Here is a 14,708-nt window from a genome sequence, read left to right as displayed (position 1 = left end):
TTTTTCGATTTGGGTATCACCGTGCCTGCTGACCCTACCCTTGGTATTGAGCCAAACTCCATCTATTTCACCCGTAATGACCGTTTCGGTCACCCGTCATGTAATATTCCATGCCTCGACATATGTGTGTACAATATTGCAACAAGGACCATCAAACGCTTCCTCAGTGGCTCCACCTTAAAACTCAAGGATGCGCAGTGGTTTCTCCCCTCAGCTTGATTTGGTGTTTTCAAGAGTTTCTCTTGCGCGGTCATTTTCCTGTGTTCAATCCTTTTCTTTTTATGTATAATATTTGATATTACTAAGTGTTTCTTTTCATGTCGAATATTTGACATTGCTAAGTGTTTCTTTTCATGTTATAAGACTTATTGAGTCCGCACTTAAAAAGTAAATTGGACTTTTTTCTTACCAGAGATACTCTGTAACTTCATGCTTGCTTTTTTTTGGGCAACCGGTGCAACACTTTAGATCGACTTTTAGTATGCAAGTCTGCACAAGCTAGTCGTTAGCAACTGAAGAGAGAGCCATAGATATATAAAATATAGATAGATTGAGAGCCTGAGAGAGAGAGAGGAAGAAGTACCCGGACGGATTTGTTTTGGTTCGCCATTGAAGAAAGCTCGGTACGTGACGACGGCGGCGACGAGAACGTCGACGAGGACGGAGACTATCAGCGAAAGCAGTATCACCGTTACCTAAATCGCCGTAACGTGAGAAATCAAGCGTGGAAGCAACACCGTGAAGAGCGATAGAAGAAGAGATGAAAAGCTCCGGTTCAGTGACAAGAACGCCGTCGAGGGTGTAACCGGAAACAGAGTTGTTAGTGACGATGATTGAGTTTCCGGGGAGAAGAGTGGGAAGACGAGAGAGTGGTTTTAAGAGACGGAGATCAGTGAACGAGAGACGTTGAGGTACGATGTGGTAAGCGACGGAGAGACGAAGCGGGTTATTAGCATTGTCTCCGGTGGAGGAGGAATAGGGATGTTTTGGTGGGTAAAAAAACATTGCCCGGCCCGAACCCGAAAAAGAGGAGGAGACGTCGGCGGAGTCGAAATCGTTTGGGATGAAAATGGTGGCGGAGAGAGGGATATCGAACTGATCGTCGACGGATGAGAGGAAATCGGCGGCCCATTCACAGAAATCTCCGGCTCCGATCATTGCTTCGATGATTCTGTCGGCGTGTTGGTGATCGTGCGACGTGAGATACGGAGGAGGAGAAGCGGCGGAGGTGAGGAATGAGACGGCGGTGATGAGGATGATGAGGAGGAGATGGCTTGAGGTGGCCATCGGAGAATTAAAACGGCGGGCGAAGTTGTTACAGAAACAGAGAGAATCTTTTTTAGTTCGTTAGGATTATTTGACAATCAGAATGAAGAAGAAAGAACTGACTTCTTTTATATACCTCTCTGGTTAAATCGTTGTGGAGAGGAAGGATGAGTTATACCGGTATGGTTTATGGGATGGTTTTAGTGATTAACCGAGATTTTTTATTGTATAGAATAATAATAGAACTGTGAAATTGATCGGGTTCGGTCAACGAGTCAAAACCAAGAAGTTTGGTTTTGGTGATAAACCGAGATTTTTGATTGTTTAGAATAGAATTATGAAATTGATCGGTTCGGTCAAAGAGTCAAAACCAAAAAGACTTGGCACTCTTCAACCTTCACTCACACCTATCTAGATTTTAAGCATTGGATTGTTGTCAGCTCAGTGTTCCTTCTTGTAAAGATTTCCACCCATAGGACACATTTATTCCTGTTGTTTGTAAATATGTTGTTTGTGGGTAGCATAGGCCTTTATATATAGTCTTGCAAGTAAACTTCTGGGATCTTTGAGAACTATCCAAGCTTGTTTTGCTCGATTAAAGTTGTGAAGATCTTTAAAACCCAACCCACCTTCTTTTTTTTGGTAGAGTCATTCTCTGCCAAGCAACTCATGGATCTTTCTTTTTCCATTTGTTTGTCCCCACCAAAAGGTTGATATAACACTTGTGATCTCATCACAAGTTGTGTGTGGGAGTAGAAAGCAGCTCATCGAGTAAACTGGTAAGGCCATAGCAACTGACTTGATGACAATTTCTTTTCCTGCAGCCGATCGATACTTATAGTTCCAACCTTCTGTTCTATCCTTAACTCGGTGAACGATATAATCAAAAAGTTCAACTTTCTTTCTACCAAATTGCTCTGGAAGACCTAAATATTTACCACCCCCTCCAATTCTGGTTATTCCTAAAATGCCTTGGATTCTTTGTCTTCTATGTTCCTGAATCTTAATCCCAAATATGATAGAAGATTTGGTGTAATTGATTTTCTGACCTGAAACTTCCTCATACTTTGTGACTATATTGGCCAGCTGATGATAATTCTGAGTTGTTGCTTGACAGAAAAATAAGGAATCATCCGCAAAAAGGAGATGTGATATCCATGGAAAATCTCTTGTTAACTGTATTCCTTGAATTTGTCTTGTTCTCTCTGCCTTCTGTAACATAATGCTTAACACTTCAGCACAAAAAAAAAAGAGACATGGGGATAGTGGGTCACCTTGTCGGATGCCTCTTGAAGATTTGATTTGACCATAAGGTGAACCATTGATGTGTTCAATCTTGCAACAAAGACCCTCAGACGCCTCCCCATGATTTCTCCCTCAGTCCTTGCTTTGTTTCTTTGTTATCCACTTTTTCTTTTCATGTATAGTATTTGAGTTTTTCTTTTCATGTATATATATTTGACATGGCTAAGTGTTTAAAATACCTTTTAAGACTAACGTTTCGGATTTCAAACCATCAGTTTAGATCAAATTATCATACACTCGTTGTCGTTGTAAGCATTAGTAAAGAGTTAATTCTTTTAAATGTCTCTATCAAGGTAAGATAGACTTTCCAGTTTCCAGTCATCTAGCCTGTCAGCAATTTCACTATGCTTCTCACAAATATTGAGTGTTACACAAGTTATACAAAGATGTAGAAGAAGAAAGGATCGAGAGTACTGTCACAACGATCACAAGAGCATATGAAAAAAATCCAAATTTTGTCCTGGTCATTCTTTTAATTTTTCCAGTTTTCTTGATTATGCAGCCTAAATTCCCAGAAAATATTATAAAGCTAAAAGAGAAGGAAAAATATGTGTGTAATATGCAAAAACCATAGATAAAAAAAAAGATGTAAATGGTGTATTAAGGGGTACGTAGTTTAGTAAATGGTGTATTAAGGGGTATGTTGAATTCTTGCTCTAGCTTTAACAATGAGCAAATCCATACATTAACTTAAATAAAATTTAAATTCACTATCCCAACTTGTAAAATTGTGTTGAATCATACACAAGCCGTAACGGTGTTAAAAAACCGTTACGGCTGGGATAGAAATTCAACATACCCCCTTAGCTGGGATATGAAAATACCGATTTTCCAAAACCATAGATAAAAAAAAGATGTAAATGGTGTATCAAGGGGTACGTAGTTTAGGGGGAGGTATTGGTTTATGATTTAGAAAGAATTTTAATGACTTTATGTTCTTGCTGATTGTTAGAATCATAGAAAATTGAAAGTTAAAAATGAAGGATTCTAAGAGATTGTTTAGGAAGTTTTTTAAAATCTTGATGATTTGTTTTTTCTAATCTTGTAAAATCTTTCTATTTGATGAAAGAGTTTTCATGACTTTTGTTATGAAGGAAATGATATAAAATCCTAAACCAATAACATAAAATTTGAATTCATTAACAATCCAAGATTCTTTTGTTTTACTTGAATAACATAAAACTTTTAATGACTTTATAAAACTCTTAATCCAATAACACTAGATTTATCAAGATTTTAGATAACTTTTTACAAATCCACAACCAATAACACCAAATTTTTAAAGAGTTTTTAAAAGTCTTGATTGAATAACAACATATTTTACCTAACTTTTAAAGTCATTAAAATTCTTTCTAAATCCTAAACCAATACCTCCCCTTAGTATATATTATAATAAATACAGAGAATATAATAGCCAAAAACTTTTCTGGTCATCTGATGATTCTAGTAGAATACTAGTTCTTAAGGGGTATATTCAATCTAATATTTCAAGTGATCTGAGTTTTTATGAGATTTAATTGATTTTGATGATTTTTGTGAATTTGATATAATTTATTATAAAAAAATTTCCAATTCCACCTAAAATCATGAGATTTGAATTTCTGTATTTTTCACTAAACAAATCCTCTCAATGGCTATACGAAAACTACCTCTCCTCTGATCCACATATTCGTCTTGTTGTCCTCTCGCACGTGTACGATATTATGAGGTCTCGAGTTCTTCTATTTCGAAAAAGGTACGTAGATTGTCTTTCAATAATTTCTTCTACTCCGAAACATGTGTTGTGTTTCTTTATAGATTTGAATATAATTCTAAACTTAAAATAATTTACTCTAATCCTCAATAGTTATGTCGTTAATAGTGTTGGTGTTTTTGTAAAATTAATTAGTGCTAATATCAATTTTTAGATATTTTTATTCTCCATATCTTGGTCCAAAGTAATCCGAAGACAGTCATGATTATACTTCTTTGTCTCTGGAGCTGTTTTTGTTTAACAGATAAAACTCCCCAAATAAAAAAAAAACAAATAAAAAAAGACTTTGTTGGTTTACCTAAATTATACCCAAGTGATAACAATTATCAGGTTTAACAAATGCTCAATCTTTTGGCATCAATAGACTTATGGTCTCTGATCGGGACATATAGTTTTGATGACCATTTAATTGTAAAGTTAGTGATTTCTTTTTCTAAATTTTTAAATGGGTAGCACATAGTCTCTCGACTACGAATACGTTTCTTTTTTTTGCTTTCAATCATTTTACAGGAACATTGATGAGAAAAAACTTCATGCATGTAGAAGGCTCTATGCATAAAAGATATGAGATGCTTTGATTTAACTTCTAAAATTTCTAATATATTTTCTCCCTTATTGAAAGACAATAAGATTACTTAGTTTTTCTATTGTCAAGTAACAAAAAACAGTGATGATAAAATGATGATTAAGTAATTTTTTTATGTGTTAGACATGTGAACTTAACCAAATAAATAATATTTAAGTAGATTAACATATTTATTATGCTTTTGACAGATTAAGGATGAAGTTAAAAGTGTGAAGAATTGTTGGTGTGAATCACAATATGAAGGAAAGAAAAACAGCATATGCAAGCTCATGCCATTTTATTCAAAATAGAGGTTAGTAATGTTATTCAATGTCTAGAATAAGGATAAGTCCAACATTCATTCTAAAATAAGTTTTATTAAGATTGTCTTCTTACTTACCTGTGAATAGTACCGAGTCCACCTGTTCTGGAAAAATTTCAGAATATTTTTTCAGAAACAGCTTAACATCATTAGTTACTGTTAGTCTAACATCAATTAGACAAAACACATTAGAAATCAAATGATAAATACAAAGGTTATAAAGTTATTACCATGGTCTTAAACACAACTTTTGATTATTTCTAATGTGCTTTGGTCACAAAGCTCCCAACAGCGTTTCACATGTTCTTATTTCAGTCGCACCTGAATTTTGGAACCCTACAATCACACAGAGTAAATAGAAGTTACCAATAAAACAATTTATCTATCAACAAATAGAAAATGAGAAAATAGATAAATCTAGCTATATATGTTTCTATTTGTTTACGTGATGATAAGCTGCTTATAGTCATGATCTTTTTAGTATGTTACCGTATTTTTAAGCAAAACAAAAACTTACAGCTCCGTTCGTCAAAATCATTCCCAGGATTCCGCCGATTTTGCAAAGATTGTTTCCCATTCAAAAGCAATCATTTTTCTTGGTTTGGAGAAGAGATTGTTTTCAAAGGTTGAGGTAATGAGTTTCGTTTGGAGCTCTCTTTTTATAGACAACATATTAAAAATAGATTATTCTATGCAATCAATATAAGATTTTCTGTTTTTGATTTGATTATGGGTTTGATATGATATACCATAGTAAGATTAGGGATTTGATCCAACTGTTTCCGTTGTTAGTTGTGATGAGTTATCTAGCCTATTAAATTACGAAGAACAAATGGTGATTTATTCGAAAGGATTGTTGTGATTGTTTGAAAAAAAAATTTGTGATTAACTGTAAATATTTGCAGTTAATGTTCTGAATTTAATTTGATGATTGATATGATACGAAAGAGGATAATCAGGGATTTCGCATATTATTAGTTGTCATTTCTATAGTTCGTGCGCATTATGATGTCTTTTTATTTGATTTCTCGTATAGGGTTAGGAAGAAGAGAGTGTTTGGATACACCTATAATACATCTAGGATCCGAATGAGATTGTGTCCAAACTGATAGGGTCCAAGTCTTTTTACACTTTTAATTACCTTGTTGCCCTTGATTTTTTTTTGTTCACTTCTTCCTTTCTTTTGGACCACGTGAGGGCATTGTATGGTATACTTGTTTTTTTTTTTTTTTTTTTTTTNAAGCCTAAGTGTGCTTCCCAATTAATAATATAGATTGATGATAAACTGACAAATGAATTATTTGTTAGTCGATCAATAAATAATTAAATACCAACAAATAGTTCTCTAAACCATCAACTATTAAAGTTATTATAAGCCAAAATCTGAAATAGGTGATGGGAACCTTTGTATGGAGTCAAAGCACCTTGTGAATTTGCATACTCCAACCAATCCATCATTTTTAGGAAATGAGCAGAAAGCTCAACTGGAATCCGGCTGAGTGTAGGAAATAATATCCCCATCTGATGAAAATGAAAACATTATTTTTTGAACTGATACATAATCCAACAATATACAAAAATGATGTTTTGCCTCTAATGGAATCATAAATATAAAAAAAATTGTGGAAGGCATATATATACTAATCCAGTTATGTTAATTTCATATCAAGTTAGTACACACATATGTTTAGAAATGGCACCCGCTAATCCTATATAAAAAAGTGATCTTATTTCCCACACATCAACAAGCCACAAAACCACTAGCATTTAGACAAACTCCATCAGATCTCAGCTAACCTAGAAAGATGAACCAATCAATCATCATCATGCAATACATATCAAATACATGTAATTCAGCTACATATATAGTATCACTTGTAATCCAAGTTCATCAACTACTTATTTTTTCCCACATCTAAAAATATATATAGAAAAACTCACTAACTAATCAAAATGTAAGTCAAGTCCAATTGGTAAACAAAATTGACTTTTTCCATAAATTTCCCAAGTAGACCAGAAACAAAATGTAGGATCAAAACGAAATTGTGTTCAAGAAAAAATAAAGAAAGTTGGTAAGAAGATACAAAAGCCAATATGAAAAGATCAAGATAGTAGAGCAGCATCTTACTACTATAAACGATCAAGATCGTAGGGAGTACCTTGACGCGTTTTCGAAGCTAATTGAACTTCCAATTTGGACTTTTGATGTTGTTGCACCAAACGATGATTGAGGCAATGTTTTTTCACAAATCTACGGATTCGATGAAAAAGATAGAGAGTAGCCGATGTACCAAAAACTAGAGACGCTGATTATATTTAAAACCAGAGTGGCGTAAGCTTTTTCGACGACACATGACGACGAAAGATGAAGGTTCCAACTGAAATAAATTGCTCCTTACGTCGGGGTTTGAATTCAGACTTGTGATATTTAGTCTTTTTCTTTTTTTTTTTTGGTTTGGTTTTGTAATTAAAGACTTAGTGTATGTGCCTTTTCTAATAATGGAATTATATGCTGGATTCCCACGCTTAAATTCATCAGATGGTGTCTTTTTCTTCGGAATGGCAAGCTTTCTCGGCGTACCTCGACGACATCAAGATTAACATGGAAATTTTTTTTGTCTTTCTCATTATCTTTTATCTCTAGAAACGCAAATGTAATTGTGGAATTTTTGGCACGCCAAGCGCGTACTTCTCCGCAAGAAAAAGAGGATAACAACACAAGAAACAAAGCAATGACTGAGGGATGAATCACGGGAAGGCTGGCGTCTGAGGGTCTTTATTGCAAGATTGAACGCAAGAAAATGAAAACACGAGAGAAAATCTTAAAAACACCAAATCAAGCTGAGGAGAGAAACCACTGCGCATTCTTGAGTTTTAAGGTGGAGCCACTGAGGAAGTGTTTGATGGTCCTTGTTGCAATATTGTACGCGCATATGTCGAAGCATGGACTATTACACTTCTTGTGACCGAAACGGTCATTACGGGTGAAATAGATGGAGTTTGGCTCAATACCAAGGGTAGGGTCAGCAGGCACGGTATTGAGCCAAACTCCCGTTTCTTGCAAAAGCCTAAAAACTGACCTTGAAATTGCCACATATTTACACGTCTCTTTGTGGCTACTGGCTAGTAATCTAGAATATGTAAATTAAGTAGTAACGCTTCTTAGTGTTACCTTAAGAAAGATTAAGAAGGTATTTATTGTTAAATATGTCACCCACGTTGTGTTGATTGTCAACATTTCCATGCTTGTCAAGAGTAGAGTTAGTTAGAAGTTAGAACACTACATACATAATTTGAGCGAGTGATAAATGGCGAATGTCTTACCTCAATATCGTATAGGATGTCATCCCAATTGTCAGCATTTACCTCATCGTTTAAATAGAATCTAATATATAGAATCTAATAATTCACACCAGAACATTTGAATTTATTTGAAGTAGAATCGGAATATATAGATTTTGAACTATTTTATAAGATTTCCAAGTAATTAAATATTTTAAAAGAATATAACTGAATTACTTTTATAATGGAAGAAAGTAACGTATGTAAAGGACAATTCTTGGGTTCACTCCTAAGTGAACCCTTTTCCTAAGTGAACCCTTTTGTTCACTTCTTCTTATTTTAGCCATTGAGAATCTGACATCTCATAATATATTTAAGAATCTATTTATTCACCTTTTTATAAAATAAGTAAACAAAATCTGTATACATTATTATAAAATTTAAAACTTAAACCGCTTATTTATAAACCCAAACCGATATATAATTTCGTTCTAATTGTAAAATCTAAACCCTAACCATCTCATTTGTAAACCCAAACCGACATATAATTTCTATCTAATTGTAAAATCTAAATCCTAACCATCTCATTTGTAAACCCAAACCGATATATAATTTCGTTCTAATTGTAAAATCTAAACCCTAACCATCTCATTTGTAAACCCAAACCGACATATAATTTTGTTTTAACTGTAAAATCTAAATCCTAACCACTTCATTTGTAAACCCAAACCGACATATAATTTTGTTTTAATTGTAAAATCTAAACTCTAACCACTTCATTTGTAAATCCAAACCGACATATAATTTTGTTTGAATTTGTAAAATCTAAACCCTAATCACCTTATTTGTAAACCTATACCGATAAATCATTTCATTTTAATTGAAAATCTAAACCAAGCCAATATTTAACTTTCCACAAAAAAAAAGTATACAAAATTTGTTTCCTTAATTTGTATTGCTTTTTAATTTAATTTTGATTTTTTTGTTAAGCAAGATAATATATATAGAAGATTCTAATTGGTTGATAAAGAAGAAGTGAACAAGAAGGTTCACCCTAGGAGTGAACAAGAAGGTTCACCCTAGGAGTGAACCTAATTATTTTTCGTATCTAAATTCTCAACTGAGATAATGAATGATCATCGAAATTCTTGGAACACACTATTCTAAATTAAAAATTCAAATACTTTTTTTCCTTGTTAATAATTTTTTTTATATACTTTTGTATGCACTTTTAATAGCAATAACCATTAAAAAAATCAAAAACTAGTAATTGAAATATATAAATTAATAATGAAAATTTTCTCAAAATACCACATTTTATGTTTTTTTTTTCCAAAAATACTACACTTTAGTCCTTTTCCCAAAAATACTAAAAAGGTTTTATTTTCCAGAAAATACCACCAATTTTGAAGGATGTAGAATTCATTTTGCTAGGTTTTGGATTGACAATTTTAGATTTAGGGTATAGTTTTTAGAGTGGAAAGTTTTAATTTTTAAGATTTAGGGTTTAGTTTTGAATATTAAAATTTTAGTTTAATTTTGTGGTATTTTTGGATTAAAACGTATTTTCGAAAAAAAGATAAAATTGGTATTTTTGTAAAAATAAATTAATTTAGTGATATTTATGAGAATTGTGTATTAATTATTCTCGGCAAATTACAAAATACAAATTATTAGTGTTGAAGAATTGGTCTAAAATTATTAGTCCACTAAAATTTCATTATCAGCCCACTAAGATTTCATTAGTAGTCCAATTCTCCGCAAATTAAAAAAATTCTGCTAATAATTTTCCGCAAATTACATATTATTGGCCTACTAAAACTTCATTAAATACTCACATAGTAAATTTGACTTTGGTAAAAGATGATGTTTTCAAAATTGGATCGGCAACCCGAATCCCTTATATATTAAAAGATAAGCATTCTCACAAAAAAACTGATGTGTCAGCATTACAAAGTTCAGCGCACATTTTTGTAAATCCCCTTAATTTTTCTAATTAATTACATCTTTGTGCTATTGTATTTAATTGCAAAAAAAAGGTGCATAAACAAAAACCCTGCACATACCTATCATCACCTATAAATACATTCTTCCTAATACCACGAGAAGAAACAAATAAACTTCATCTTCAATTTTCACATGCCTTCTTTTTCCAAGCTTTACGTGAGTCTTTTTTCATCATGGTTCGAGCGTAATAGCCAATACCAATCAGTAAACGAGACATTATTGAACAAACTTGACCAGTAAGTGATATCCTGAAGGATAGCTTCGATAGAAATATCATGTAGTTTGTTATTGATGATCTTGTTTAAGGTCTCACAATCGCCTTCAAAGATAACATTTCTTTGTCCTTGTATCCAACATTGTTGCATTGAGATTAGTAACGCCTTAGTTTCAGCTTCCAAAGGTGAAGTAGTAGTTCCTATTTGACATGATCCCCAGTTTAATGCTGATCCTTCATGGTTTCGAATTATCCATCCGCTTTTTGGTTGTTGTGTTAGTGGATCAAACGCTGCATCATAGTTACACTTAATCAATGATGTTTCTGGACGTTTCCAATGGTGACTGACTGTGCTACATGAACCTGTAGATGTATCTCCCGATCTATCATTGTTATGAATCCAATCCCGAACATCAGCCTTAGCTCTTAAAAATATATTATTCGGATTATCTTGCAATCCATTAAAGACAAAGTTGTTCCGAGCTTTCCATATATGCCATAGGAGCCAAAAAGGGAGAAGTTTTGTTGGTGTAGATATTTCATCGTCGTTTTTGAGATCAAAGATTCCCTCTAGTAAAGTTTCACAACTCAGAGATACGGAACATAGCATGGCAATTGGTATATTAGCTATTTCCTATATAGATTGTGAATAAGGGCATGAAAACATAACATGTTCGATTGTTTCATCATCTTGAAAACACCTAGGACAAATCCATATGCATTCCCCTTGTGTTTAACCGGGTAATGGTCGATATAGATTTGGATAATAACCGCCATAGAAAATGTTTCACCTTAGGTAGAATGTTTAGTTTCCATATTTTGTTTTTGAGTATTACGGATCCATGGGGAATCAGAGGCAAATTATTTGGTTGATTTGGGTTGTGCATTGACAGCCAATAACCAGATCAAACCGTATAGTTACTTGAATTTGAATAGTTCCAGACAATCTTGTCTTCACGTGGTATTCTTGGTAGATATATTTTGAGTATATGTGCCTGGTCCTCTGGTTGAATAGTCTCTGCAACAAGTTCTTTGTTCCATTGTCGATGATCACCAATCTTCATTATGTAGTTAATGATTTTTTTGTGTTTGCATCTTGATCTATCGTGCGGATAGGTTTCGGTACGTGAGTTGTTGTGATATTGTCCTGGTTGACACATATAGTTTCACCATCTTCTACAATGTATCTCGAGCCAAGCTTGATTATTTTAAGTCCCTCTAGTATTGAAGCCCAACCATATGACTGATTTTTCCTCTGTTTTGCATCCATAAAAGATTCATCTCTGTAGTATCTAGCTTTGTAGATTCTGGCAAATAAGGTATCAGGGTGTTGTACGAATCTCCATGCTTGTTTAGCTAGTAAGGCATCATTAAATGTTTATAGATCTTTAAAGCCTAATCCGCCTTCTTTTTTTTTGGATGTTTTAATCGTTTCTAAGCAATCCAAGGAATTCCTTTTCCTTGGTTGTTTTTTTCCCACCAAAATTGTTGCATTAATGTATCAATCTCAGATAAAACTCCTTGTGGTATTTTGAAACAGTTCATAGAGTAAACTGACATGGCTAGACCAACTGATTTAATGAGAATATCCTTTCCAGCTGGTGATAGATATCTTCCTCTCCATGTTGTAGTTCGTTGTTTGACCTTATCGATTATGAATTGGAACATTTCGCGCTTTTTCTTGCCAAACTGTTCTGGTAATCCAAGATATTTCCCTCCTCCTCCATGATTTGGGATGCCTAATATTTTTTTCAGTCTATTTTGAACTTGACCTTGTACCCTTGAACCAAAGGTTATCATGGACTTACTAGTGTTTATTTTCTGGCCTGAATAATATTCATAAACGTCAAAAGCTTCCTTAATCGCTCTGCAATTTCGAGAGTTTGCTTGGCAGAAGAATAGAGAATCATCAGCAAATTGCAAGTGGCTAACTGAAGGTACTCCAATTCCTATTTTGACACCTCTTATATCACCTGACTGTACTCTTGTTTGTATAAGGTGGCTCATTATATCAGCACATAGAATAAATAGGTAAGGTGATAAAGGATCACCTTGCCTAATGCCTCGCTCAGGAACAATCATACCCATAGGTGTTCCATTGATTAAAACTGAATAACTAACCGAACGGACTGTGGCCATAATCCAGTCGATCCATTTATTGGAGAATCCAAATAATCTCATAGTAACTTCAAGGAAATCCCATTCCACTCTATCGTATGCCTTGGTGACATCCGTTTTGATTGCCAAGTAACTTTGGGATACTCTCTTCCGTGACTCTAAGGAGTGCATTATCTCATGTGCAATCATGATATTATCTGTTACTAATCGCCCCGGTATAAATGCTGCTTGAGATTCTGAGACTATATCATTTAAATGTTTTTTCATCCTATTGACTAGACACTTTGATATGATTTTGTATAAGACATTACACAAAGCAATTGGTCGGAAGTCCGCCAATGTATTAGGTTTATCAATTTTGGAGATCAAACAAATATTTGTATGATTGAGTCCTGGTTTCATATAACTTGTGTCGAAGAAATCTTGGACCTCTTGGACGATATCATTGCATAGGATGTTCCAGTATTGCTTGTAGAAACGAGCTGTCAGACCGTCTGGACCAGGTGCTCGATCGTCTCCAATGGATGATAATGCATCATAGATTTCTTCTCTTGTAAATGCCTTAGTGAGATCCTCATTCATAGTTTGCGTCACTTTTGGTACAAAATCTCCAAAGTCAATAGGTGAAACAAGGATTTTGCTTGATGTGTAAGCCTTTGTAAAGTAGGTTTGAGCTAAACCTCCAATCTCTTGATCTCCTGAGTATGTTGTGTCCATTTCATCCTTTATACTGGAAATAATGTTCTTAGAATACCTTGTTTTAGTGCTAGCATGGAAATATGCAGTGTTGCGATCGCCTAAGTGAAGCCACTTGTTTCGACTTTTATTTTTCCAATAGTATTCTTCATCACAGTAAGCTTTGTGGAGTTGTCTCTGTAGTCTGGGGATTGATCGTCTATGTGCTCTGTTTAGACTACTCATTGCGCGATCCAATATTGTTTGCAAGTAGTCTATTCTTTTTGCAGCGTTTAAATGTGCAGAGTGTTTTTCTTTGGCCATTGCTTTCGACACGATGTTATTTGATCACAGATTGTGTAATAATTCTTGTTTTTGCAAGCATTCCATCCAGCTTGAACCACTCTTTTAAAATTATTAATCTCTGTTAATCTCTGATCAAAACGAAAAGGTTTTAAGGTGGATGATTGAACAGGGATTAAGTGTGTGTAGAGAGGTTTGTGATCCAAACCATTGAACTCAAGAAACTTGACCTCAGCAGTTGGAAAAAAAGACAGCCATTCATGATTCACCAACACTCTGTCTAAACAAGCCTTAACCGTATAGTTTCTTCTTTCTCCTACCCAAGAGAAGCAATCTCCTTTTGATCTAAGGTTCACTAAATCACAGCTAAGAATCATTTGTTTGAATCTTCTAAATGTACATTCCTCTCTTTCTGGACCTCCTATCTTTTCATTATTTGATAGAATCTCATTGAAATCCCCGGATAACATCCAAGGGCCAACTCTAGTACTTCCAGCATTTGTTATATAATTACACAAATGATGTCTTTGACATGGTTTAGGATGACCATAGACCCCAGAAAAATAGAAAGAGTTATTATTTATTGTAACATGGACATCGATGATACGTTCGTCCTGATAAATCTTGGACAAAGTAACATCATCCGACCATAACAAAGCTAAGCCACCACTCCGACCAGGAGGGGGGGGGGGGGCTCAGTAATTATGTTTTTAAATCCTAATACAGAAGCATAATTACATACAACAGAGCAATCATTCATCGTTTCACATAAGAAAAGAAGATGTGGTTTTAAGATACGACATAAACGTGTTAAACGTGATTGAGTCAGCGGCGTACAGATGCCCTGACAGTTCCAGGAGACGACTCTCATGGAGGAGACATTGGGGGAACCGCCGCC

At 34.3% G+C, this 14,708-nt stretch overlaps 1 long non-coding RNA gene across 1 annotated transcript; it reads left to right on the top strand.

Annotated features, from left to right (window-relative positions):
* On the top strand, positions 5,161 to 6,304 carry LOC109128833. Its single transcript, XR_002035137.1, has 3 exons — positions 5,161 to 5,202; positions 5,756 to 5,842; positions 6,248 to 6,304. It is a non-coding gene; the product is annotated as an uncharacterized LOC109128833 (long non-coding RNA).

The sequence above is a fragment of the Camelina sativa genome, chromosome 14 (genome assembly GCF_000633955.1).
Source record: "Camelina sativa cultivar DH55 chromosome 14, Cs, whole genome shotgun sequence".
NCBI lineage: Eukaryota > Viridiplantae > Streptophyta > Magnoliopsida > Brassicales > Brassicaceae > Camelina > Camelina sativa.
This window is presented reverse-complemented; position numbering and strand designations above follow the sequence as displayed.